Raw genomic sequence first — 23,599 nt, 5'->3', positions numbered from 1 at the left:
TTGGCCCGCCCCCCCCATATGTGTCATCATCCACTTATCAGCGAGATCATTCTTCCTTTGGTTTTTTGAGATTGCTTATCTCACTAGCATGATATTCTCCAGTTTCATCCATTTGCCTGCCAATGCCATAATTTTATTATTCTTTATGCCTGGAGTAATATTCCATTGTATAAATATACCACCAGTATACTTCATCAATTGAAGATTGGAGCATTATAATTACACATAATTGGAGGACTCATTGTTGCACATTCGTACATGTATGCAATGCAGCAACATAATTTGGACAGTGTCATTCCCAGGTTTTCCCTTTTTCCTCTCTTCCTCCTCCCCTTGGACCCTTTGCGCTGTTCAACTGATCTCCCTTCTATTTCATGAGATTCTCCCCCTTGATAACTACCCCCCTTTCCTCTCTAGCTTCCACACATGAGAGCAAACATACATACTTTTACGAGTTTGACTTATTTCTTATTTCACTTAACATAATGCTCTCAAGCTTCATTCATTTTTCTGCAAATGACAATTTCAGTCTTTTTTTTTTTTAAGTGGCTGAATAAAACTATTGTGTATCTACCACATTTTCTTTATCCATTCATCCATTGATGGACACCTAGGCTGGTTCCATAGTTTGGCTATTGTGAGTGTGCTGTTGTAAACATGGGTCTGCATATATCACTGTACCGTGATGACTTTAATTCTTTATCATAACATACCGAGGAGTGCTATGGTACACTGGGTCATGTTGGTGGTTTCATGCCTGGGTTCTTGCCCTTGGGTTTTACAAAATGGGCTGATTTCAAGTTCTGTAAAATCGAGTGACAAGCTAATATCCTTCAACTTGTTCTTTTTAAAGAGCCAAATATAGTTCACACATGCTACTAATGCATGCCATTGGTCACTCAACAATCACAAACAAATAATAACTTTTACAACTCCCAGTACTTTGGGAAATATTTTTGAAGTGAAACAAAATGGGTACAGAAAGGTATGATTAATGTCTGTAGAAAATGTTTGCAATAAAATGCTCAGGAATAAAAAGCAGTATTAAAATTGCATGCACATTATTATCTGAATTTTGTGAGAAAATTCTACATAAATATACAGAGTCACAGTTTGGTGTGCAAAACTGACTGCAAGGTAACACATCAAAATATTTTTTATAGGAGCATTACAGATTATATATAATAGTTGGGTTCATTTTGACAAAATCATACATGTAAGGAATTTGATTTCAAACCCATTTCCCCCCATCCCATCTTTTTCTTCCCCTTCCCCCTCCCTCTGTTCTCCTTCCTCTACTCTGCTGGTCTTCCTTTAGCACCGTTATTTATTTGTTTTTGATTGATACTTTATACATAAAGGTGGAATTCACTTTGGTGTATTAATACATGTACATAATGTGGCTTTGTTACGTTCATTCTCCCTTTCCTGTCCCTCCTCCCTTCTGCTCGATCTTCCCTCTATCCTTATGATATCTGATCCCCATCCCCTTTTCCTTTATTTTTCTTTTCTAATTTTTTAAATTATTTATTTAAAAAAATTTTTACAGACTGCATTTTGATTCATTGTACACAAATGGGGTCCATCATTTTATTTCCATGGTTGTGCATGATGTAGATTCACAGCATTCGTGTAATCACACATGTATGTAGGGTCATGATGTCTGTCTCAGTCCACCATGTTCATACCCCCTCCCTTATTTTGCTTTAGCTTCTGCATCTGAGAGAAAACACTCGACCCTTGATTTTCTGATACAGCTCATTTCACTAAGCCTGATGGTCTCCATGTCCATCCATTTACTGGCAAATGCCATAATTTCCCTCTTCTTTATGGCTGAGTAAAGCACCATTGTGTATATTTACTACATTTTCTTAATCCATTCATCTATTGAGGGTCATCCAGCCTGATTCCATAACTTGGCTATTGTGAATTGTGCTGCTATAAACATTAATGATGCACCAAAATATTAATAAAATTTTTGCTTGGGTGGTAGAATTGGGGTAATTTTGATTTTCTTCCTTATATCTGATTTTCTAGATATTTTAATAAATATTTTCTACTTTTTGAACTCAGGAAATCTGTAGTATTTGTCTTCAAACATAATTTCTTGTTCTTTAAGCATCAGTAGTAAAATAGCTTTTTTCTCTTTCAGTTGAAAGGTGTAAAAAACTAGGGATCCTAGATTTGAAATGTTCTTTAGCCAAGAGGACTAGGGAATGTTGTTTAATGTACATAGATGTGTATTGATCAGGAGAAGATTTGGAGATGGCTGACAAGGTAAAAATATGAACAGGGCTCAAGATATTTTTCAGGCATATACCCCCTGATCAGATCTGCTTGATTCCCCTACCTCTCACAGATGTTCCAGTGATTTCTTAGAAGGGCCACCCTCTACCCTGGTATGTGTGATTGGAGGAAAAATTTCTGAATGCAGCTTAATTCCCAAGACCAAAATAGACTAGTGAGTCACTTGGACATATTCTGAATCAAAGATTTAAAAACCAAAGCATGCAAATAAATGCTCCTAATGCCTCAGCTGAGTGTAAACAAGTTAATTTTGATTTCAAGGCGAGCCAAATGGCTATTGCTGAAGGCAGCCAGAGTCTTGTTCCAGTGAAGAGAGGTGGGTTCCTATGGCCAAGGGCTTACATATGATAGTGTTATGTTACGTTGTAGTATGCTATTTTAATTTTAATTACGATTTTGTGTTCTCTATGATTTTTAACACTATGCTGGTTACATGCAAAGTACTGGGTGAGTGAAAGAGACCAGAACAGAGGACAGCTTTATAAAGTATGTGCTGACGGAGTAGGGTCCCCTACATCTGGCTGGTTGGGATTATCATGCTTCACAGTTCTTCTGGATTTAATTCTTAGCAGTGTCTTTATTTATTTTACTTTTTTGCAGTGCTGAGGATTGAATCTAGGGCCTCATGCATGCTAGGCAAGCACTTTACCACTGAGCTATATCCCCAGCTCCAATCATGTCCTTTTCGACTCTCAAAAGTGTCCCATTTTGGATGGTTATTTCATAGGACCAAACTTTAACTGACGTGGCTGAGTAACGTCCTGTAGTAGATTGGGGATTTCATCTCTGCACAGCAGTTGTTTGCCTGGCAAAACTTGAAGAGCCACACCCAGGGACACATGCTTTGTAAGGGCCCATCCCCCTCCGGACCCTGCACAATGGCCACATTGGACGCCTTTGTGCTCAGCCTTTCAGATAGATAATAGAACTGTTGAAGGAGCCCTCCTGGATTAAAGCTTTGGACAAGTTGATCTCTTTCTATTACCACAGCTGTTCCAGATGGTGGTAAAACGTCCAGGGCCCAGAACACTGCGTTTAGGGCCAGTGGGATAAAATCCCAAGAACACATTGAAATTGACAAGCTGCCTTGACATTTGCTCTTTGGCTTTTAAGCCACAGATTTATTTCTTCTTTATGGCAGTTTGCACTTCTGTTTCCTTTATTCCTGCAGGGATTCCTGCTCAATCCCCTTTTTCTTTAGAAGAATGAGAGTTTAAAAGGCAGCATGTCTAATTCATCAAGGATTTGTGCCCCTGAATTGTCCCAGAAGCCTGAAAAGGCAGTCTCTAGGAACAAGCACAGGGAGGACTCAAACTGAGACAAACATCGGTATTTCGACAAAGGCCTCCCAGTCCTCTGATTCCTGCCCTAGGACCAGAAGTGCAATAAATGAGTTTGGGAGAATACTTGCATTTTCTGGATTAGGATGAAAAATTCCCGGGAACCTCTATAAACCTCTAGTGCTCTATAAATTTAAGATTGAAGACTATGTAATTTAACATGAAAACGGTTCTAAACTTTTCGTGGGTCACAGAGTAAGAAAATGATGAGGACTGAGTATCAATGGTCACATGTGCACACAGAAGGACGATGTGACTTATAATTTTATTATGGATTTTGTTATGGTTATTTGGGTTTTACGTTGCCTAGTCCACCATGTGGATTGTATGCCAATGTGGTAGGTAGTTGTTGGCTTCCCGAAAGTCCATGCTCCTCAGCCCCCTCCCTTCTCTGTGGTAGAGACCTTCTTTTCTTCATGCACCCCACCTACTTCCATGTGCTGGTGGACTTGAGGGGAGTCCCTGACCCCAGCCCCAGAATGTTGGTAATGCTTGGTCTAATGAGTCCTACTGGACCCATGTCCTTTCTTTTAGAGGTTGGTTCAGGCGTGGGTGGGAGCTCCATTTCCGGACAATAAAACAGGGGTAATTTTCCTGGGGAGCACTGGAGCAAAATTTCATCACTGTCAAAAAGAGAAACAGACAGCAGCATAGAGCATGCTGTCTCGAAACTCCTTCAGGTGTATTATTACAGGATAGGGCAAATGAGAGAAGGTAAAAACGAACCAATAAGGACGAGTGCACCTCGGGTGTTCATTGGGTTTGGCACATTGGTATGAATCCATGATTCCCAAATATGTATGTGGATGTCTATATGTTCATGTGCAGATGTAGCCATCTATGAATTTATAAACAGTTCTACAATCCGTAGGCATATGTTTATGTGTGCATGCATTCATCTGTTGCCCAGTTCCGACTGGCGAAAGAGCCCGTATAACAATGAGAACACTTGGAATCCAGATCTCAGCTCTTTGCCTCTCTAAAAGGAAACAGGCCTCCTTGCAGAAATACCAGGGCTGGGACATGAACGGGGTGTCCTTCTGCTAGAGCCCTGATTGAGGCCTCACCAGGCCACTGCACTCTTCAGTCAAGCTGGCTGCTTTTGAGTGATAAGGCGGGTGATGAAACTACAGAGGCTCCCCAACTCAGAGGGGTTGGATTTAGGATTTTTTGACTTCATGAGGGTGCAAAAGTGGTATGCGTGCAGGAGAAATAGTACTTTGCATTTTGAATTTTTGTCTTTCCGAGGCCATCCGTACACTCTGCGATCCTCTCTTATGCTTCTGGCTAGCAGCAGGGAGCAGCGGCTCCCAGTCAGCCATGCGATGATGAGGGTGAACCACTCATCCTCGGTAGCCCCCTGTGCCACTGAGCTATGGTGTTTGGTAGATTAGGTGTGTTAAATGCATTTGCGACTTACGATGGGTTATGCCTCCATGACCCCATTATAAGTCAAGGAGCGTCTGTGATGGCTTCCCTAAGTCTTAGTCATTATTGCCCGCCCTGTGACATAAATTGGTCCTCCTTGGTCTGAAGTAATGTCCTGTGGGATACCACGAGGTAGTTAGGGACCCTCATGTCCTCAGGTAGTAGAACTTGCAGAACCATCACACACAGAGAAGGCACATCATATTCGGAGTAGGTGTCAATTCCAGGATGGAAGAGGTGTGTTGTGATCAACCTTGCATCCTGGGGCTGGCCTAGCTGATATGCCTGAAGGTGTATAGGAATTGGCATCTCTCTCTGCTATTCGGTGGTGGGATATTCAGCCAGGGCAATAGGCCGTTGGTAAGAGGAAGCCCATAGTGCTTGATCCATGCACAGTCTCTCTCCCTGCCCCCTGAAGTCATTTTGCTTTTCTGTCCATTGCACCGGCCTTGGGTGACCGAGGAGAGGAAGCTGGCTTACATCCACAGGTGAGTCATGCGTTCTACCAAGCACCTTTGGATCTGCTGATTCATATGGCATGAGTGACAGGGCAGATTTCACCACAGCCTGGATTGTTGCTGCGGACCACATTTCTGCTACCTATAATCTGAGGACAGAGCTTGGAATAGAGGCTTGTGTCTAACAGACTTATTTATTCTTATTACCCAAGAAGTAGGCGGGACAAAGGGGATGAAAAGGGAAGAAGGAAACGGTGCAGTGATCCCTGCTAGGGACAATCAATATTTATTCCCATCAGATCTTCTAAGAGCCTCATGAAATGTATCTCAGAGCTTTGTGCTCAGGGGACTAACAGGGTCATTCTTCAGCTCTTGTCCATCACTGTTCATCGATCCCAAGTGGCCCTTCCTGCTTTAGCTCCCATGCTTTGCATGTCAGCAGGCCCAGTGGCTTCTGGCAGGTGTCAGAGACTTGTGGGTGCAGGAATCCAGAGGCAGAAAACGTCTCCTGGTGTAGCTGAAGATGAGGCTACATCTGCTTCTGTTTGGAAGCTGATCAAAACCTGTGCTGGATTGGAGAGCCTCACTGGGGACTGTAGTGGCAGGTGGGTGGAGAGAAATGGGGAATGGTGCATAAATTATGTCCTTTGTGCACACTGCAACCCAGTAGCCTAGTGAGGAAAATGCAGGCCTTGAATCAGGCACATGTGGGTCTACTCTTATCTGGTTGTAGCACTGTGGTGTATTTACCTGCCTGTTCTAAAGTTCAACTTCTCAGCTGCCTGGTGAGGATAACAGCTCTTTATGCAATTGAGAGGTGATAGCTGTTAAGTCCTTGCTTTAGACCTGGTATGTTAGTGACCTCCCACTGCACCCCCATGCAAATCGGCAAATTCACACATAGCTTTCAAGTGTCCTGGGTGGAGGGAAGGAGAAGGAGATATGATACATGAGAGACAAATTCATAGGAAGCAGGCACAGGACCAAAATATAGGAAGGAGAGCTCTTAATAGGACACTGTGTGGTGGGCAGAGGGAGCAGGTAAAGGTATTCCAGGTGGGAGGAGAGGCCTGGACAGAGGTGTGTTCAGGGAAATAGAAAGGATTTGCACTTGACTGTGTCTTAGTTATTTCTCAGGGTGGGCTTTAGAATTCATTTGAGCAGTTTGAATCACAGTTGGTAGGCATTTTGGAAGGTGGTGTAGACAGACTTCTTCAAAGACTAGGAGTTCAGTCAGAGGCCACTTTGCTCTCCTGTGCCCTGGCCCCAGCTCAATTAGCTCATGTAGAAGTTACTACTGCCCTTTTTCACCCCCCCCCCCCCCGCATCCTCTGGGAAGATTACAATTTAATTTAATCATTCTGGAAGCGACATACTTGTTGTGGGGGGTGGCATGTGCAGGAGTAGGGAGCTAGCTGTAATTTATTTTTTATTCTGAGAACATAGCCGAGTAGGAATTGAATAAATATTTTGGGAGAGAATGACTGAATTCGTCCTTCCCACTTTCCTCCTTGGTGACATCGTCAGCTTATGTGGCCCCTCTGGTAGGACATTTGGTCTTCTTGTGGCAGCACTAGCTAGGAAGGGTCAGTGGCCTGCTTCTTAGTTCGCTTCAGTACTGAGGGTCGCGACTCTGTATGGGTCTTGAGCTTAGATCCACGCTGAATGTATGTGTCCCGACCATTTTTCTTCCAATTTCAGATCAAGCTGTGTTTCAGCCTGCACTTACACAATTATTCAATTCACTAAAAAATGATGTGGTCATGTAAATACTCGGAAAGAAGCGTGGTGTGACCAGTCATTACAGCCTCTGCCAGCATAGCTGGAGCAGGATGCTTTCTGCAATGAAAGAGGCTACTACAATAGCCATAGCTATTTATTTTATTCAAAAAATGTCTCAGCCCTGGTGAATGGCCTACTTATTCCAAGCAGTGTTAAATATAACAGAGTTTCAGTAGCACCCGGGAATTTGAACAATTTCTTGGAGCCTTATGCATGGTAAGATTTTGACTTACCAGGAGAATATTCGGGGAGCTAAGCCCAAGAAATCTACTTTGGCTTTCTATAACATCTCTCCGGCTGCACAGTGAGTAGGCTTATTGCCCTTCTGTAATAGAGAAGGATTTGGAAAATTAATCTGATACACTCAGGTTGAATGTTTTCTTATGTTTGTGAAATTTGAAAAAGAAATTGTTTTTTTTAGCCAGTCAGCCATTCAGTGGCTTCTGTTCCTGAGAACTAAGCATTCCAGAGAACTCAGCATCATTTCCTAGAGTTTTGCATCTCTACACTCACCTCCTTCATGTGGTTTCACTTTCGTTCCCAGCACGTGAAACCCCAGGGCCCTGGCCTGTACTGCTTGTGGCTACTTCTGTGTCCCTCCTCTTTTTCACAGGACATTCCGTTCTTCCCACCAGCCCTAACCTGTTTGCAACTTGGCAGGCACAGAGAACAGGACTGTGCATAGACTTACCCCCTGGGACGGTCCTAGTTTCAGCTTTTCAGAGAGCTGAAGCTTCTGGTCCAACAGCTTTTGGATATTGACACGATTGGGGAGAAGTAGTTTAACTGCAGAGAATGTCGTCTTTGGCATAGAAAGAGGAAGCCCTCTTGGCATCTCTCACGAGAGCTGCTGGGTATTTTGGATAAATTCCATTTCATTCTTCCCTTTTTTTTTGATCCTGAAATGAGAGGCCATAGTACCAGTCAGGAATATAGAGACGGGGGTGGGAGGGACTCCGGTAACCTTCCCAAACAAGCTTCTGCTCCAGACTAGCTGAACAAACAAAATGCTCGTTGGAAAAGCAACATCATCTGAAAAGAGTCTGAGTTCAGAGGCTATAGGAAAAAGAAATAGGCTTTCACCTTGATTTAAAATAGAAAACTTTAGTGCTAACACAGAAAAATAGTAGTACTTCTTGCTTGGACTTTGGATTCTGACCTCGAGGGATTAGTGACTGTTAGAATTTGAAAAAAAAAAAAAAAAAAAAAATACTAGCATCTAAACCTTAGTTTCTGGTCCTGTGAATAAGAATTTATTTTTATTTGTGGTAAAATACACATAAGCTAGAATTCACCATCTTAACCATTATTAGGAATGCAATTTGGCCTGACTAAGCACATCTCTGTTGTTAGGCACTATCTCCAGGGCTCTTTAGAGCTGGTAGAGCTGAAATTCTGTACTCACTGAGCAACTGCCCATTCTTCCCCGCCTCGGCTTGGGCAGCCACCATGCTCCCTTCTATCTCTATGACTACCCTAGGTGCCTTGTTTAAGTGGAATCAGACAGTAGCTGTCTTTTTGTGATGAACTCATTTCATTCGCCATACTGTCCCCAAGGTCTAAAGCCTGTGTCTAAATCGCCTTCCTTTTTAAGGCTGAATAATATTCCACTGAGTGCATAACCAATGGTCTGTTTACCCATGTGTCCATCAGTAGTCGCTCGAGTTGCTTCTGCCTTTGGGCCACTGTAAATACTGCTGTTGTGAACACATGTGCACAAATATCTCTGTATTACTTGGTGAAGGCCACCCTAACAGAGTGCCCTGGACTGGGTGCCTAAGCCGACAGAAATTTAAGTTCTCACAATTCTTCAGGCTAGAACTCTGAGATCAAGGTGTTGTGAAGGTTACATTTTTCTAAGTCCTCTGTCCTTGGCTTGTGGATGACTGCCGCCTTCCTGGGTCTGCACATGTCTCTCTCCTTTTCTCTCTCTCTGTGTACCATGTGGCCTGCTTTCCTCTTCAGATGAGGACACCAGTCATATTGGATCAGGACCCACTCTGATGACCATATTTTAACGTGACTATTTCTTTAAAAACATATCTCCAAACAAAGTGCTGTTCTGATGTTCCTAAGGTTAGGACTTCAACGTATAAGTTTTGTGGGGAAACCATTTGGCTCATATCATCCTGTTTTCAATATATCCCCAGAGGTGGAATTGCTGGATCATATGGTAAAATCCTACTTTTAACTTTTTAGGAAATAGTTCATTTTTTTTAGGGTGGTTTTGAAATCCAAATGCACAACAAGTGCTTGGTAGTATTGGGTTGGTCTCAGAAAATGTTGACTTGAACTAGTTGTATAGACTGAAATTAACTGTCGGATCCCTGGATTTTCAGGCAAAGGAACCAAGTTTAAGAAAGGTCAGAAACTAAAGTTTATAGGCTTCTAGTTAGCATCAGACTCAGAAGAAGACCCCAGGTTCTGGCCATGTCAAGACTCTTGATCCCATCCTGAACCACTTGGGGTTCTTTATAGATTGTTCCCATATTTACTACCATTTCCTGGTTGTTTACTTTTTAAATTTTAGTGGAGAGGTTGGAACCCTCTACACTGTGGGTGGGAATATAAAATGGGAGAACTGCTTTGAGAGGCAGTTTGACACTTATGAGGTTAAACATAAGTGGCTGTTGGACACAGAAATTTCACTCTTATGTCAGTACCCAAGAGAATTGAAAACACACGTCCACGCAAAAACTTACACATGACTGTACGTAGCAGCGTTAGGCATGATTGCTAAGAGTAGAAACAATACATGCATCTGTCAGCTGATGAAAGGGTAAATAAAATGTCACATGTCAACCACAGAAAGGGAGAGTGTGCGCCGTGTGACAGGGTGAACCTTGAAAACATTATGCTAAGTGACAGGAGCTGGCGGTGGAAATGCTTGATTCTGTTGTATGAAAGGAGCGGTGTAGACAAATCTAGAGAGACAGAAAGTTGACTAGAGGTTGTCTAGGGGTGGAGGGTGGGTAGCGTTGGAGGGAAATGGGAAGTGACTGCTAACTGCTCTGGTGTTTCTTTCATGGGTGATGAAAAATGTCCTAACATTGATTCTGAAGATTGCGTAACTGCATGTATTTTGAGATCCTTGAATGGTATAATGTAAGTGGGTAAAATGTATGTGAAACAAGTGAATAAATGGATTAGGTTTCAATAAAGCTATCCTAAGAAGAAAGGGAGCGCAAAGGGAATGTCATGGATCCTGTTTTAGACCTTGGGGTTTACAACTGAAAGATCAGCATTCAAACTCTTTTGCGGCAAGCTTTCTAAAATTTCTAGAAGAGTGAGATACAGCCCATATTCGCACGTCCTCGGCCGTGTGTGCCTGGTTCTCAAGCTGGGGACCTTTCCTGAGTCACTGGTTTCCAGGTATTTTGCTGATCAGCTCTTGAATGAAGGCACGCTTGGAAGAAATAAGGACGTTTCAGGTCATGCCCACTTTCCAGCCCTGCATGGCTTGGTTTGCTTGGTGCATAGTCCCGTATGTTTCTCATATAACGTTGACTACTTCCTTAGAAGCCTGTATACTGTAAAAGCACTGGGTAAAAATTCATCTGAAATGACAAGAACTCTTCAGCTGACTTATTCTGGCTGTTTCTAATGTTTCTTGGCTTCGTGTTTTCTAGGACCCCATGGGAAATCTTGGCAGAACACCCTGTTATACATCAATACCCTGTGCTTCTCTTCACACCAAATTTTCTCTTGGTTGTCATCCTTTTTGCCCTTTTTTCCTGAGACCACCTCTCAGGGGTCCCACGGTGTCCACTGGGACACTACTCCATCATTTTTGTGCACCTTTCTGGTCTCTTTTGACCCCCTGCCTCACTGGCTTCTTTCCTTGGCGGGATTGTTACTCATATTTCCCATTTTTTTTTTTTTTTTAATAAAGCAGTAACAAGCGTACAAAAAACTCAAACTTTGGAACTTGCCTTAGATCATTCTTTATTCCCGGATATACTGCAAAGTCTGGACTTTCCTATTTTGATTTATGTGAACTCTGGATGGAGAGGCTGAGGTTACCAAGTTAAGAGCCTTGTGCTGAAAGTAAACGTAGAACACATCACCCCTGGAAGCATTCAGCATGTGAAGGAGAAATGCTTTCTCAGATCCTGTGCTAGGCACCCAACAACCATAGGCAGATCTATTCTGGCTGTAGGGTTGCATGCAGTGAGAGTGTTATTTTTGAAAGGACTACTTGGCTTATTTTTTAATTTTTTCAGACATTGGAGAATGGGGCAATTTCTTGGGGTGAAAAATATTATTCTTGGTATGAAGAGATGGGTTTATTTCCTATCCAGAAAATGCCCCGAGAGAGTCCTTCAGATGTAATTGGTTTTGTGTACTTGTTTTACTGTGGGTGTTAAGATTCCTTTCATAAAGCCACATTTCAGAATCCCAGTGACCCTGAGAGTTTAGTCTAGTCTGGGATCGTGGAGTCCTCTAATAGGAAGGGAGAAGCATCGGGCGAGATGACCCTCAGGATAAGCTGATCAGTGAGTCCATGAAGGGGTGAAGAGCCCTTTTCTTTGATATTCAGAGGAGGCAAATGAGCATCCCTAAGACAGCACCCTGCAAACAGGGTGTTCAAGTTTGTTCAAGTTTGACCCTCTAATTGGAATCAGCCACTTATGTCAGGTGGGTTAATGGGCTTTTCAGGTTCATCAAAACCCGCTCGGGGAAAGAGGGTTAATTTATAAGCTCATGACAGAGCTATCCAAGAGTAGAACGCTTGATGATTTCATCTATACGGGAGCTGGAGTGCTCCTCTCAAACCCCAGAGCATCAGTTCGTGACAAAATTAACTGGTGATTGAATGTTGCCATTTTAGCATCAGGGGAATTAAAGTCCAGAAAGGTTAAATTATCTTGAGCAAAGGTCATGGCAGTATAGCCTTTTGATTGAGTCTAGAACCCCTCCATAGTCTCAGGTCATGTCCCCACAGCTCCTGGTAAACAGCCTCATCGCCTGCACGTGTTATCTGGAGAAGACTAGTCATCTGAGTAGAAAGCTTGTGTACAGTGGACTCAATCCAATGTTTTCCTCTGGATCCCAGGATTTATATATAGCCCTGACTCAGTTCAGCAGTAATCCTTCCACCAGCTAGTGGAAAGAGACTCGTGATGAAGAGTGATTTCAGTTGAAGGACGAAGTGCAATTGTATGATATGGGGAAACTGACTGCTCACATCTGTATGAACTCTATGCATCTGGACACGGTCCTGGAAATAGTGGAAGTAACATCCCAGGGTCATCGTTACCATGAAATTAAGTCACATGAAATGTTGAAGACTGTTTCTAATGTATAATAAGTGATCATTTCTGATTACTATTTATATTTTTCTCATGAGCAACCACTTGTTAAAAAACAAGTACCTGACCCAAACAGCAGTATGGCTAATTTGATAACTTGCAACAGGATTTATGGAGCGTTATTGCAATATTGCTTAGTTCCTTTAATCCTACCTGGGCAGGTATTGGTATTCCCATTTGAAGGATGAGGCTTAGATAAATAACTTCCCAAGCTCTCACCTGCTAGTTCACAAGGGTCATGTTGAATTGTTTTTCAGTTTACCACATTTATCTCTGTTGGAGATTTTTAAGTCATCTGGCCATATTATACATGAATGAGTACTTCTCTTCATCTTTCATCCTGATCCCCATTATTTGTTTTTTTTTTTTTTTGTGGTCCTGGGGATTGAACTCAGATCTCATGCATGCTCGGCCAGTGCTGTATCACCGAGTCACATCCCCAGCTCCCATGCTCCTCAATAATAAAGGCTTGTGAGAATTTCCATTAGTAACATTCATTTGAAATCTTTCCAAAAAAAAAAAAAAAAAAAAAGAATCGAAAACACAAAGTCTTGCGAAAACACAAAGAAAGTCTTGCAAAATCAGTATATCCAGGGATCATTATAAATTTTCTGTTAGTATTTGTGATTAGCATCAAAAGTCGGGAATATTGTGTAGGTAATAGTATATTTGCAGAGTTGGGCAGATGTGAAACTGCGCAGCATTATGCAGAATTTCTAATGCAGACGGAAAATAGATGGAAATAACCTCAAGGGGTACCGTGTAGCATATATAAATCTACACTTTTCACTCAGTTCTGAGATTGTGTAGGTCGGTAGAACATCGTTGTGCTGCAATAGGGAATTGATGCATATTTTTCTGGTGCTCGGTCTTGGAGATTAACCGATTTCCATGTTTCAAGGTGAGTGTGTGAAACAATGCTGCACATATTACATAAGACTAGAGAACTTCACTTCTTTTGACACCCTGAGTCGTGGCATTGCCTGAAGCTGTGTTCGTCTATGAGAGTGATGCTGGTTTATTCAGGAGTAAAAACTGAGGGCTTCAGTCTTTCTGTAGGACCGTGGAATTTTCCTCTTAAGAGTTATATGAGGATCTGACATAGGATGGGGATCTGAGTACCCTGACATAAGCCAAGCTACTTTGCAAATAAATTGTTAGCTTTCTTTTTCCAGAAAAATCTCATATTTAAATTTTGTGGTTTCCTCGGAGCTATTTCTTAGTGTTTGCTTTTTAATTGACCATCGTAAACCTCTAACTCAAAGTGTCTCCAGTGAGAGATGCCCTAAGCCAGGAAAATATGCAGTAGAACAAAAGGCCAGGCTACATCACGGTCCTTTGCCAGGCGGGGCTCTGCAAAACGTGACTCTCAAGAGTGTCCAGCTTCTCTGTGGAGAAAGGTGACCAGATATTGTAGAAACAGCCCTGGGACAAAGGATTAGACTGAGTTTTTCCAGGCAGGGGAGTTTCAGTTACAGGGTACAGATCGCTACCCTATTTTTTTTGATACTGATTTGGCAATGGCTTCTTTATCCTCTTGTTTCTTATTGGCAGGGAACCCAGGGTATTCCAGAATGTGCCATAGAGCTGGGAGAGGGCTGCATTTCTTCCTTCTGATTTTTTTCCTCCTCTTTGGCATTAAGTTAGAAAGACCTGGAACCTGGTCAGCGACTCCTCCTTCTTTGCTTCAGCAAAGCTTCGCAGGATTACCGGGTGGTATTGGGGCAGTAGACTATTGGAATGGGGAGATGACTGTTCCTGCCTTCCAAAAATGCAGATGACAAAGGAATGGAAACATTTAAACTTTTGAATAACCAAAAAGGAAAAGCAAAAATAAAACCCAAGTGTGTGTGCATGCGTTGTGTGCATGCGTCTTTACAACTCTGACTACAATCCTCCCGTCTCATGAGTAAACTAATAATAACAGCAAACTAATATAAAAATGGGAAAATGACCGGAACAGGTAGTTCACAGAAAGATGAACACAGATGTCAGTAGACAAAAATACACAGCTTCATTAGATATTTAAAGAATGTAATTAAACAATAAGGTACCCCCGTTTACCTATCAAGTTGATGATTAAAAACTTTTTAAAATATGAAGTGTTCTTAAGGGATTATTTATCTCTTCCTTTTCAATTATGAGTTCAAGATAATGGACTAGATTGCATAAAATTCAGCAATTTGGCAGGGCGTGGTGGTGCATGCCTGTAATCCCAGTGGCTAGGGAGGCTGAGGCAGGAGGATCTCCAGTTCAAAGCCAGCCTCAGTAAAAGTGAAGGTACTAAGCAACTCAGTGAGACCCTGTCTCTAATAGGGCTAGGGATATAACTCAGTGGTTGAGAACCCCTTAGTTCAATCACCAGTACCAAAAAAACAAAACAAAACAAAACAAAACAAAACAAAAACCCCAGCAATTTGATATCAGTTTAAAGTAAACGAGGCTACCTGTGAAGTCCTTCTGCCAAACAAAAATATCACACTTGAATTTGATCAAATTCTCACCAATACAGGAATATGTGAATCAACAAGTCTATGGATCAGCAGAATCCGATGGGAAGACAAATGACCTGTATTTTTCCAACAAAACAATTGCATGAGGTTGGGTGTCAGGAGAAGCAAAAAGAAATGGGAGAAAAATGCATAGATTAAAAATACACTAAGAAATTTATCAACCAGTTATAAGGCTTGGACTTCATTTTGATTCCCCATTAAAACACACAGTAATTTAAAAGTATTTGAGAAAATTTTAATGCAATTAGGATTGTGAACTCAGCAGATATTAAAAAATTATTTGTTTAGGTAAGATAACGCTGTTGTGGCTATGTTCTTTAAAAGTCAATCTCTTAAACTAGGTGTGGTTGTGCACTCCTGTAATCCCAGCTACTTTGAAGGCTGAGGATGGAGGATCACCAGTTCAAGGCCAGCCTGGGCAACATAGCAAGACCCCGTACCCTGTCTATAATAATAATACAATAATTTAAAAAATAAATATATTAATATAATATAATAATATAATTAACATATTAATAATAATAATATTATTATTAGGTAGCCTCTAAGAAGGGTCATAGATGAATTTTCCTGTATTTCATTATAATCTCTATTTTAAGCAGCTGATGGAATTAAAGTTACTGTTCTGAAGTTTTCATTGCTTAAAAAGCGGGTAATCCCAGTGCTATTAAAACTGTGGTCATTGGGGTGTCTGAGGTTGTGACTTAGTAGTAGAGCGCTTGCCTTGCATGCACGAGGCCCTGGGTTTGATCCCTAGCATACCCACAAAAAGTGGTCTTGGACCAGAGCAAAAAAAGAATCCATTTCTTCCAAGAAAAAAAGTCCATCTTTCTCACAATTGAATATTTCCTGTGATTTTATTGCGGTTTTAAATATTAATATTTTGGGAAATTTCAAATATATTCAAAAGCAATGTAGTGAACCACTACATGTTCATTACTGATCTTATTTCAACTCATACTAATCTTATTTCCTCTGTACCTCCACCTTTCCATTCCTCACTGCCCTCCATATTATTCTGAAGTATATCCTAGAATCATATCATTTCGTTTGTAAACATTTCAGTATTTAGGTCTGAAAAATGAAAGCTCCTTTTAAACATAGCCCAAATTGGGTGTGCATTTTGAAAAGACCAGCTGCCTCTCTGAATGTGTTTACAACTTGTTTCCTATTTTTTATTTTAAAGTGATTTTTCTAACACCCTTCTGTCCATATTTCCTTTTGATAAAAAGGAAGAATGGAGTAGTGGCAACAAGGAAGGAGTTTAGACAGACTGGGGATTCCCCATGCACCACTTCCCTCGGGCCTAGACCCCACTAGAGGGCATCCACTGAGATTCACTTTTAGGTTCTTTCAAAAGTCCAAAGTCAGCACAGATTTGCTAACATAACACAACCCACTTCAGCTTTCCCAGGTCTGAAAAAAGAACTTTCATCATGGGAAGCTGTAAGAAAATCCTGAGTGCGTGTCCTGGCTCATTCCCCTTTGACAGGACCAGCAGTTCTTTGTGTCCTTCGCTTTATCCCATGATCTTAAAATGTCCTCTTGGTTACCTTTTCTTCTCTCATCCTGCTTCCCTGGCTAGTTCACCTCTCTACTCTCTGTCTCTCACTCCCAAATCTACACACTTCCCCTCCTTCCACTCTTAAGCTTCCTTTGCTTACTTGGAATCTGCCCTGTGACCCTCCAGGATCTTCTACTTAATGCATCTGTACTGACACTCATTACCTGCCCTGTCCCCACCACCCACCTCTCTCGGCCGGACCTTCCTCTTCTGGTGAATTTCATCTGGGTGTGGAAAAGCCATATGATGATCATAGCTCTTTCTACTGCTATTCTTCCTAATTACTACTACTATTTAACTTCTGTTCCTCTGTAGCTCTTAGTACACTAAGTTACCAGAGCTTATAGATTTTGCCTGTCCAGAAGGTTAAGCAGCTTATTTTTTAGCCGGATCACGGAGGTATCTGCCTTTGATTTCTTGGAGATGGTGCTCACTCTATACGTGGCTGAGACATGCAGGCAGTTCTTCTAGCTTTGAAGAATGTGCATTTTTAGTGGAAAAGATGGATGGACAAATGGGTTTGGTCAGTCAGTGCAGGAAGAGAGACTTAAAGATAAGATCCACAGCACTGTTGCTGCACAGAAGAGGGGCATTTATTAGACTAGGGCGTTCATGGAAGGCTTCCTGGAGAAGAACATGCTTGAGCTGGGTTGAAGTTGATTGGGGAGACAGGTCATAAGGATATTCCAGGGAAAATTATAAACAATGACTTGGGGGCCAAAAACAGCAATGCATGTGTGTGTGGGTTTGTATGTGTATGTACCACTGTTTCAGAACATCTGCAGATATTAGATTAACAAATCTGACTGCAAATTTTTTTTTCTGAACCATCAGTGTGGTATGACATTCTTCTGAAAAACATGGACAGTTTTTTCTCCTAAGTCTGAAATTAGAAACTTCTTAGTTACAGTACTGTAATTTCTGATGTCAACCTACGGTCCAGGCTACGATTGTGACCCTTTACTTAGAATTCATTGAATGTACCCCGGTGCCTTGCACCAGTATTGGTAGCTCTTCTTCACTTTACTTGGAATCCCACTGTTGCCTTTCCAAGTCCTGATTATGAAAATCCAGCCCATTTTTTTTGAGCTTTTAATTTTGGAAACATTTAAATATATACAAAGAAGACATATATAGTACAATGAGCTCTCATGAGCCCTCAACTCCTACCAGTTCTCCAATGACCACCTGAAACACCATGTCCACTGGGAGATCATAGATCATTTTTTTTTTTTTTTGTATTCCTTGTCTGATTTCCTCTCACCTGCTTTCAGGATGCAATGCTTCTGCCACGCACCACATACACATTCTGTGATTAGAACAATTAGGTTTTCAAATACTCTGACTCTTTGAAAGCCAAACTTGAATCTTGATGAATTTTGCCCCTTGTAATGTCTACTCTGGTAAATTATTGGCAATTTCAACTCAAAGACGGGGATAACTCAATGTGGAACTGAATTTGGAATTTAATTCTTTTTAGTCAGAAGGAATTGGCTGGTTGTAGAGGAAGTATCAGGAACCTGGGGCATTAGAAAGTGAGAAATAGTGGGAAAGTAAAAATTTTACCAGGACATGCTCTAGACAAGGGCTTCTTGACTCTGGTTGGACTCTCAGTCATGAGTGGAACTTTCAGAAAAAAATCTGTAGATCTTGAGAACTTATTCCCAGAAGTCCTGAGTGTGCAGAGCTGAACTGGTTAGTGGGAACAACAAATGTATGGTTCAAAATTGATGATATGTTTGAAAAAAATTTTTAAATAACACAATAGAAGAACATAAGGCATTTGAAGAAAGAGGAGGTCCATGCAGGGAACATTTTGCTGAGCTCATGAGCTCATATTTTAAACAGATAAGCACAAATGTGAAAGGGAGAAAAAAAAGTATCGAATACTTATATGCCAGATACTGCTAAAGTTCTTCACATACTTTGTGCCAACTGAGTCCGTTAGTGGCCTGATAAGATTGTACATCATCTCCAGTGTGTAGGTGTGGAAACTGAATTCACCAGGAAGAATGTTCCTTAAGGTCACATTATTAATAGGTGGCACAGCTGGGATGTAAAAGGCCATCTTATTGATGCTTAAGTTTGTGCTATTTCCACTTCATGTAGTCTTGTCTTTTCTTTTCTCTTTTCCTCTTTTCTTTTCTTTCTTTTTGTTATGCTGGGGATTGAACCCAGGGCTTTGTGCTTGCAAGGCAAGCACTCTACCAACTGAGCTACACCCCTAGTCCCTCTTTTTTATTTTTTTTGATGGGTTTAATCCAGGTTTTCAAAATAGTCAAGAAAAGAACAGCAAACATTCTGTCAACAGATATTTATGATATATGCTGGATTTGTGCAAAATCATTGCCATCATGGATCTTATATTCTCATGGGAATCTACATAATAAATAAATGCAAAAATAATCAAATTTAAAAATAAAATAACTATAGATTATGAGAAAGGATAAGAGAAAAATAAATGGAAGATGGCCATGGAGATCTAATTTAAAGAGAGTGGGGAAGGTCTGGGAGGGTTTTGGGGCCACATGATGACTGAGCTTAATTTGGTTGACTATATTTCTTCTTATGTGCCAGGGCAGAGCCCCTTAGGCAGAGGGAACAGTGTGGGGGTCAGGTGAGCTCCCAGGAAGTTCATTCTGCTTCCTTCAAATCAAAGTGATTGCAAGTGTTCACATGAGCTTTTCAGCTTTTCTTCTCTAAACTTTAAGTAATTCCAAGGACATCTGGCATACTGCTTCAGTCCAGTGGTGTATGTGAGCTGGTGGTTTTGGGGACTGGAAGCGTCCCTGTCTACTTTCACGTGGCTGCCGTGGGAAGCCCGTTTTCTGCCTGTTCTTCTGTTCCTCTGCCCTGCCCCATTAGTTGCTTTGCATATGATCACTGCAACTGAATAACATCTAATGACACTTCTCTGCCAATTTTATTGCCAACTACACTTGGAACTGAAGCCCGGCTGCAAGTAGTAAGGAGAGGGCAGCCAAGGCCTCCAGGTTGCCAGTTACTTGGCTAGAAATCCCATTCATATTGGGAAAGAGATTTTTAAAATAAATTTGGCACTGGTAGTGCTGCCATCCTTTTGTGGAGCTGTGTCAATAATCATAAACCCTCAGAATCAAGCTCTCCAACCTTCCATCAAGCTGACGAATGTTTGGGCATCAGCATATCCTGAGGATGCCACCTTCTGCTGACCGCGTGGGCTTCCCGTGCTGTTTGAGTTGGCACCGGGGCTCAGTCTTCTGCTTTATGTAATAAGGCTCATAAGAGAGGCCCTTTGTTTTCACCCTTTCTGAGTGGGTGCTGGGCAAGACCTCTTGTGTCCCCCATCCTTTTCCATATGGTCAAAGCTAGTGAACCTTTCTGTAGCATGGTAAATAAATATTTTCTTACTATTGGCAAGGTTTTTCTTTTTCTTTTCTTTTCTTTTTAAATCCCTCAGTACCATTTTGCTCCAAGCCAGGATTATCATGACCCAACTTTGGTTTAAGATGAATTTTGCAAATATCCGTGTGTATTGGACTGCACTATTTTCAGAGAAAACAGGCATGGGTGTGACACGGGCTGATGTAATGAGGTGTGGCGGGTGCCCAGTCAGGTTGGCGAGGCTTCCTCTTTGCAGATTGTACCAAGAAGAGGGCAGAAATACGCAGACTTCTCTCTCTCTCTCTGAGAAAGCTTGTTGCTAGCATGTGGCATCGTATAAAACCTATTTTCTGACATTTTTCCTTTTTGCTTTGGACTCTCCAGGGAGAAGACTGGCTAATACAGTTGGTCACTTAACTCTATTATTCATATCGCTCCCTCCCATTAATATATTTTTTAACAGTGTTCAGTGTTAGCGTCAGGTGTTGGCAGCCTTCCTAGGGGGAACAGATTGCTCTGGTATAAACACAGCTGGAAACTGACCACATATTGTTTTTCTTTCTTTTAAGAAATGAAAGAGGCATTGATATAAAGGCCGGAGAACATTGTACTGTCCCGAATTACTTTATAGATTTATTTCCCCAAGTCTGGTTAATGATTAATGCCATGCCCGGGTGTCCAAATGGACCCACTTCCTCTGTCCCTTCCGGAGGTTGCAGTTTCCTGGGAACAATGAGCTCCCAGAGGTTTGTTGTGATCCAGACTTGAGGAGGTGGAGTCTGCCTGGTTCTGTTTCTCCTGGCCGCAGTGTGTGGTCTTTGGAGCTAAGGAAAGCATGGCTTCTGTGGGGTTTTCTTCTGCTGGCCTTCCTTACAGCTCTGAAAACCTCATCAGGGCTGCTTATATTTTCAGAGATGGGCAAGTAAGTGAATTCTAGAATGTTGGGGTGTGTGTGTCTATGGTTTTCATTTTAGGTCATCTACCAAGTAAAGGCAGTGCATTTTCTAATAGTGTGATTCGACTTGGTTTTCTGTTTCCTGGAACTCTGTTTTCTTCTCGTTGTCAGGATGTTGCTGTGCCTTGAAATATTGGGCTTAAGGAAACTTGGAAGCCTGTGCAAATATCTAACGTATACGTGCAGTCAGGGGTTGAGGCAGGAGACAAGAAGTTGGTAATTGCACCCACCAGGCGGCAGATTTCAGGGGCAGAGTGATGTCGATATGTCCCTGGGGAGATGCTGGGGGTGAGCGTGAAGTGGGGGAACCAAGATTTTTTTTTCCCCATTTGTTGTTCAGATCATCTATTTCTTTAGTCTCTGTACCCAAAGGCTTCTCTCTCTCCTCTGTTTCTTTAAATAGACATTTTGATGATTTATGAGTTATGATATTGTAATTAAATACTTTTAGGAATTGCTCCTATTTCATTGCTATGTGAAGGTGAAAACTTTCCTTAATGAATGGGACTCTATCAATTTTATAAGAACTGAAATGAAGACAAGGAAGACATAGGACTTTAAAAGTAACTTCTGCTTTTGGTTTCCTTAACTGACCACTGGGGACCATTTTCACGGACAAACTACATATATATATATATAAACTTACATATTTTTATATATAAGTATATTTTATATATATATATATATTTTATTTTTGTAAAGAAAGAACTATAGGATTGTATCTGTTGGGATTACCGGGATTATCTTTCACCTGCATTGGAATATGTGTGTGTTCTTTGAATAGGTTGAATCTATCATTCAGTCCTCACTGGATTATCTCATTTAAAGTTGCTTTCTCTATCTGGGTGACTAAGGTTCAGGGATGGAACTTGTTGGAATTAGATCGTATAACTATTTAGGTTCTCACAATCAGATCTAGCACAGACACAAAGTAAAACTCTTAGGTATCATCAGTTGACACTGCAGTGTGTCAACTAATTTAGTCAAACATGGTCAATAGTCTTCTGAGCTCCAAGAACAGGAGAAGGAATGGTGAGTTACGGATCTCACAACATGCACAGAGAGAAATGAGCTAAAAACTGAGAAAAATTATTTTGCTAACGGTAAAAGGTTTTCTCTATGTTGATTACTGGTAAGCGTATGTTTTTCCTGGCTTTTTATAAAATGGCAGAATTGACCTAGATACTGGATTTTGAAAGAGTAAAAGAAAAAACTCTTTTATACATTATATTGGGTTCTGATAATATGACCAGTTTTGTTCATGAGTTTCTTAAATGACTTTTTAGGAAATGGGAGTATGCAGCTGTTTCTCTGACTATCATCAACAGATACTTACGGGATCTCAGTGTTTTTCATCTGCTTTGTCTGATATCATTCTCACAGTCCAATGATGTGTGTATTCATGTTGCTTCCTTATTTTACAATTGAGGAAATCGAGAGTCAGTTGAAAAGTGATTCTGGAGGTTTTGTGGTTAAAAAAAAAAAAAAAAAAAAATGGAAGAACCAGATATAAGCTGGGGATTTTCAAACTCAAAAGCCCGTCTTCCGGCACCCCATGCTCTCTGGCCATCTCGGCACTTCTGCCACCGTGGATTAGTGAAGAGCACCCTGTGTCGGGGTGTTGGGAGTCTTGGGCTCTGATTCTGACTGGGTCATTGCTGGCTCTGTGATGTTAAGTAAGTCACCGAGGTCTTTTGATGTCATTGTCTTGCAAAGAGGTTACCTGATTTGATTTCTTAAGTTTCTTTGCAACTTCAGGATCTCCCAGGGACCTTATCTGTGGCTTGTGTCAGCTCTGAAGTGCTCATTGACCGATGTAGAGAAGAGGTGAGAGAGGAAATAGAACTGTGGAGCCCTGGCTCTGCTTTGGTTCCCCCTGCCAAGTACCAAGAGACACAGGATTTCCATAGACGAGGAAAATCCCAGACCCTTAGAAGACTGTTTTCTTTGATCTGCTTCCTGGGCTAGCACTTCTCAACCAGTTCTTTTACACTCATCAACCAAAGTACTTGAGCCAAACTCTCTTATAGTTTTAGCCCAGGGATGAACAAAATCAGAGTCTGTCCATTTCTATCTAGTCCCCAAAGATGTGATATCCTCCTTGCAAGAGCCCATCTGTTATTTTAATCCTTCTTGCAACAAAGCAAATGTAAATAAATATTATTCTAGGTTTAAGATTTAAAAACCCTCTCTTAGGTTTTTTCAACTTGTGGCAGGTAGCCAAGGGATGGGACAGGGCAAAAGAGAAAAAGTAGTTTTCATTCTGCATCCATCATTAAATCTAGCAATTGTTTAGAGATCGACTTAGAAAACTGAAGGATACTGAGATAAGGGTGACTACATTTGACTGACATTAAAAAGAAGCAAAACAAAACAAAAACAAACAAACAAAAAAAACAAAACCAGCCCTCCCTCCCCCAAATACCCCTGTAACCAACATCATCTGCCATCATGAGTATTCTGTGAAAAAGGAAAAAGGTTGGAATGCCATTCTCAGCAGGGAGAAATGGTACATCTTCCTAGGAAAAGAGAGTTAGCATTCTTTTTTTTTTTAAATTATTTATTTTTAAATTTTTT

General features: G+C 41.3%; 1 protein-coding gene across 7 annotated transcripts in view; it reads left to right on the top strand.

The window, feature by feature from the left end:
- The window catches only part of MAP2K6 (mitogen-activated protein kinase kinase 6), a 109,386-nt gene that overhangs the window by 46,639 nt on the left and 39,148 nt on the right, over positions 1–23,599 (top strand). The window contains exons 1-2 of one of the 7 annotated variants that reach the window (XM_079130252.1): positions 20,704–20,989; positions 23,101–23,171. The exons of 3 other annotated variants lie outside the window; for them this stretch is intronic. The gene's annotated coding sequence lies outside the window, so the exon portion shown is untranslated. Of the gene's footprint in view, positions 1–20,317; positions 20,990–22,780; positions 22,850–23,100; positions 23,172–23,599 lie in introns of those variants that run through there. 3 more of the 7 variants (XM_079130253.1, XM_079130255.1, XM_079130251.1) reach the window with 3 other exon arrangements.

The sequence above is a fragment of the Sciurus vulgaris genome (assembly GCF_902686455.1).
Source record: "Sciurus vulgaris genome assembly, chromosome: 3".
In the NCBI taxonomy this organism is placed as follows: Eukaryota; Metazoa; Chordata; class Mammalia; order Rodentia; family Sciuridae; genus Sciurus; species Sciurus vulgaris.
The sequence above is the reverse complement of the archived record's forward strand: the minus strand, read 5'-3'. Positions and strand labels throughout refer to the sequence as shown.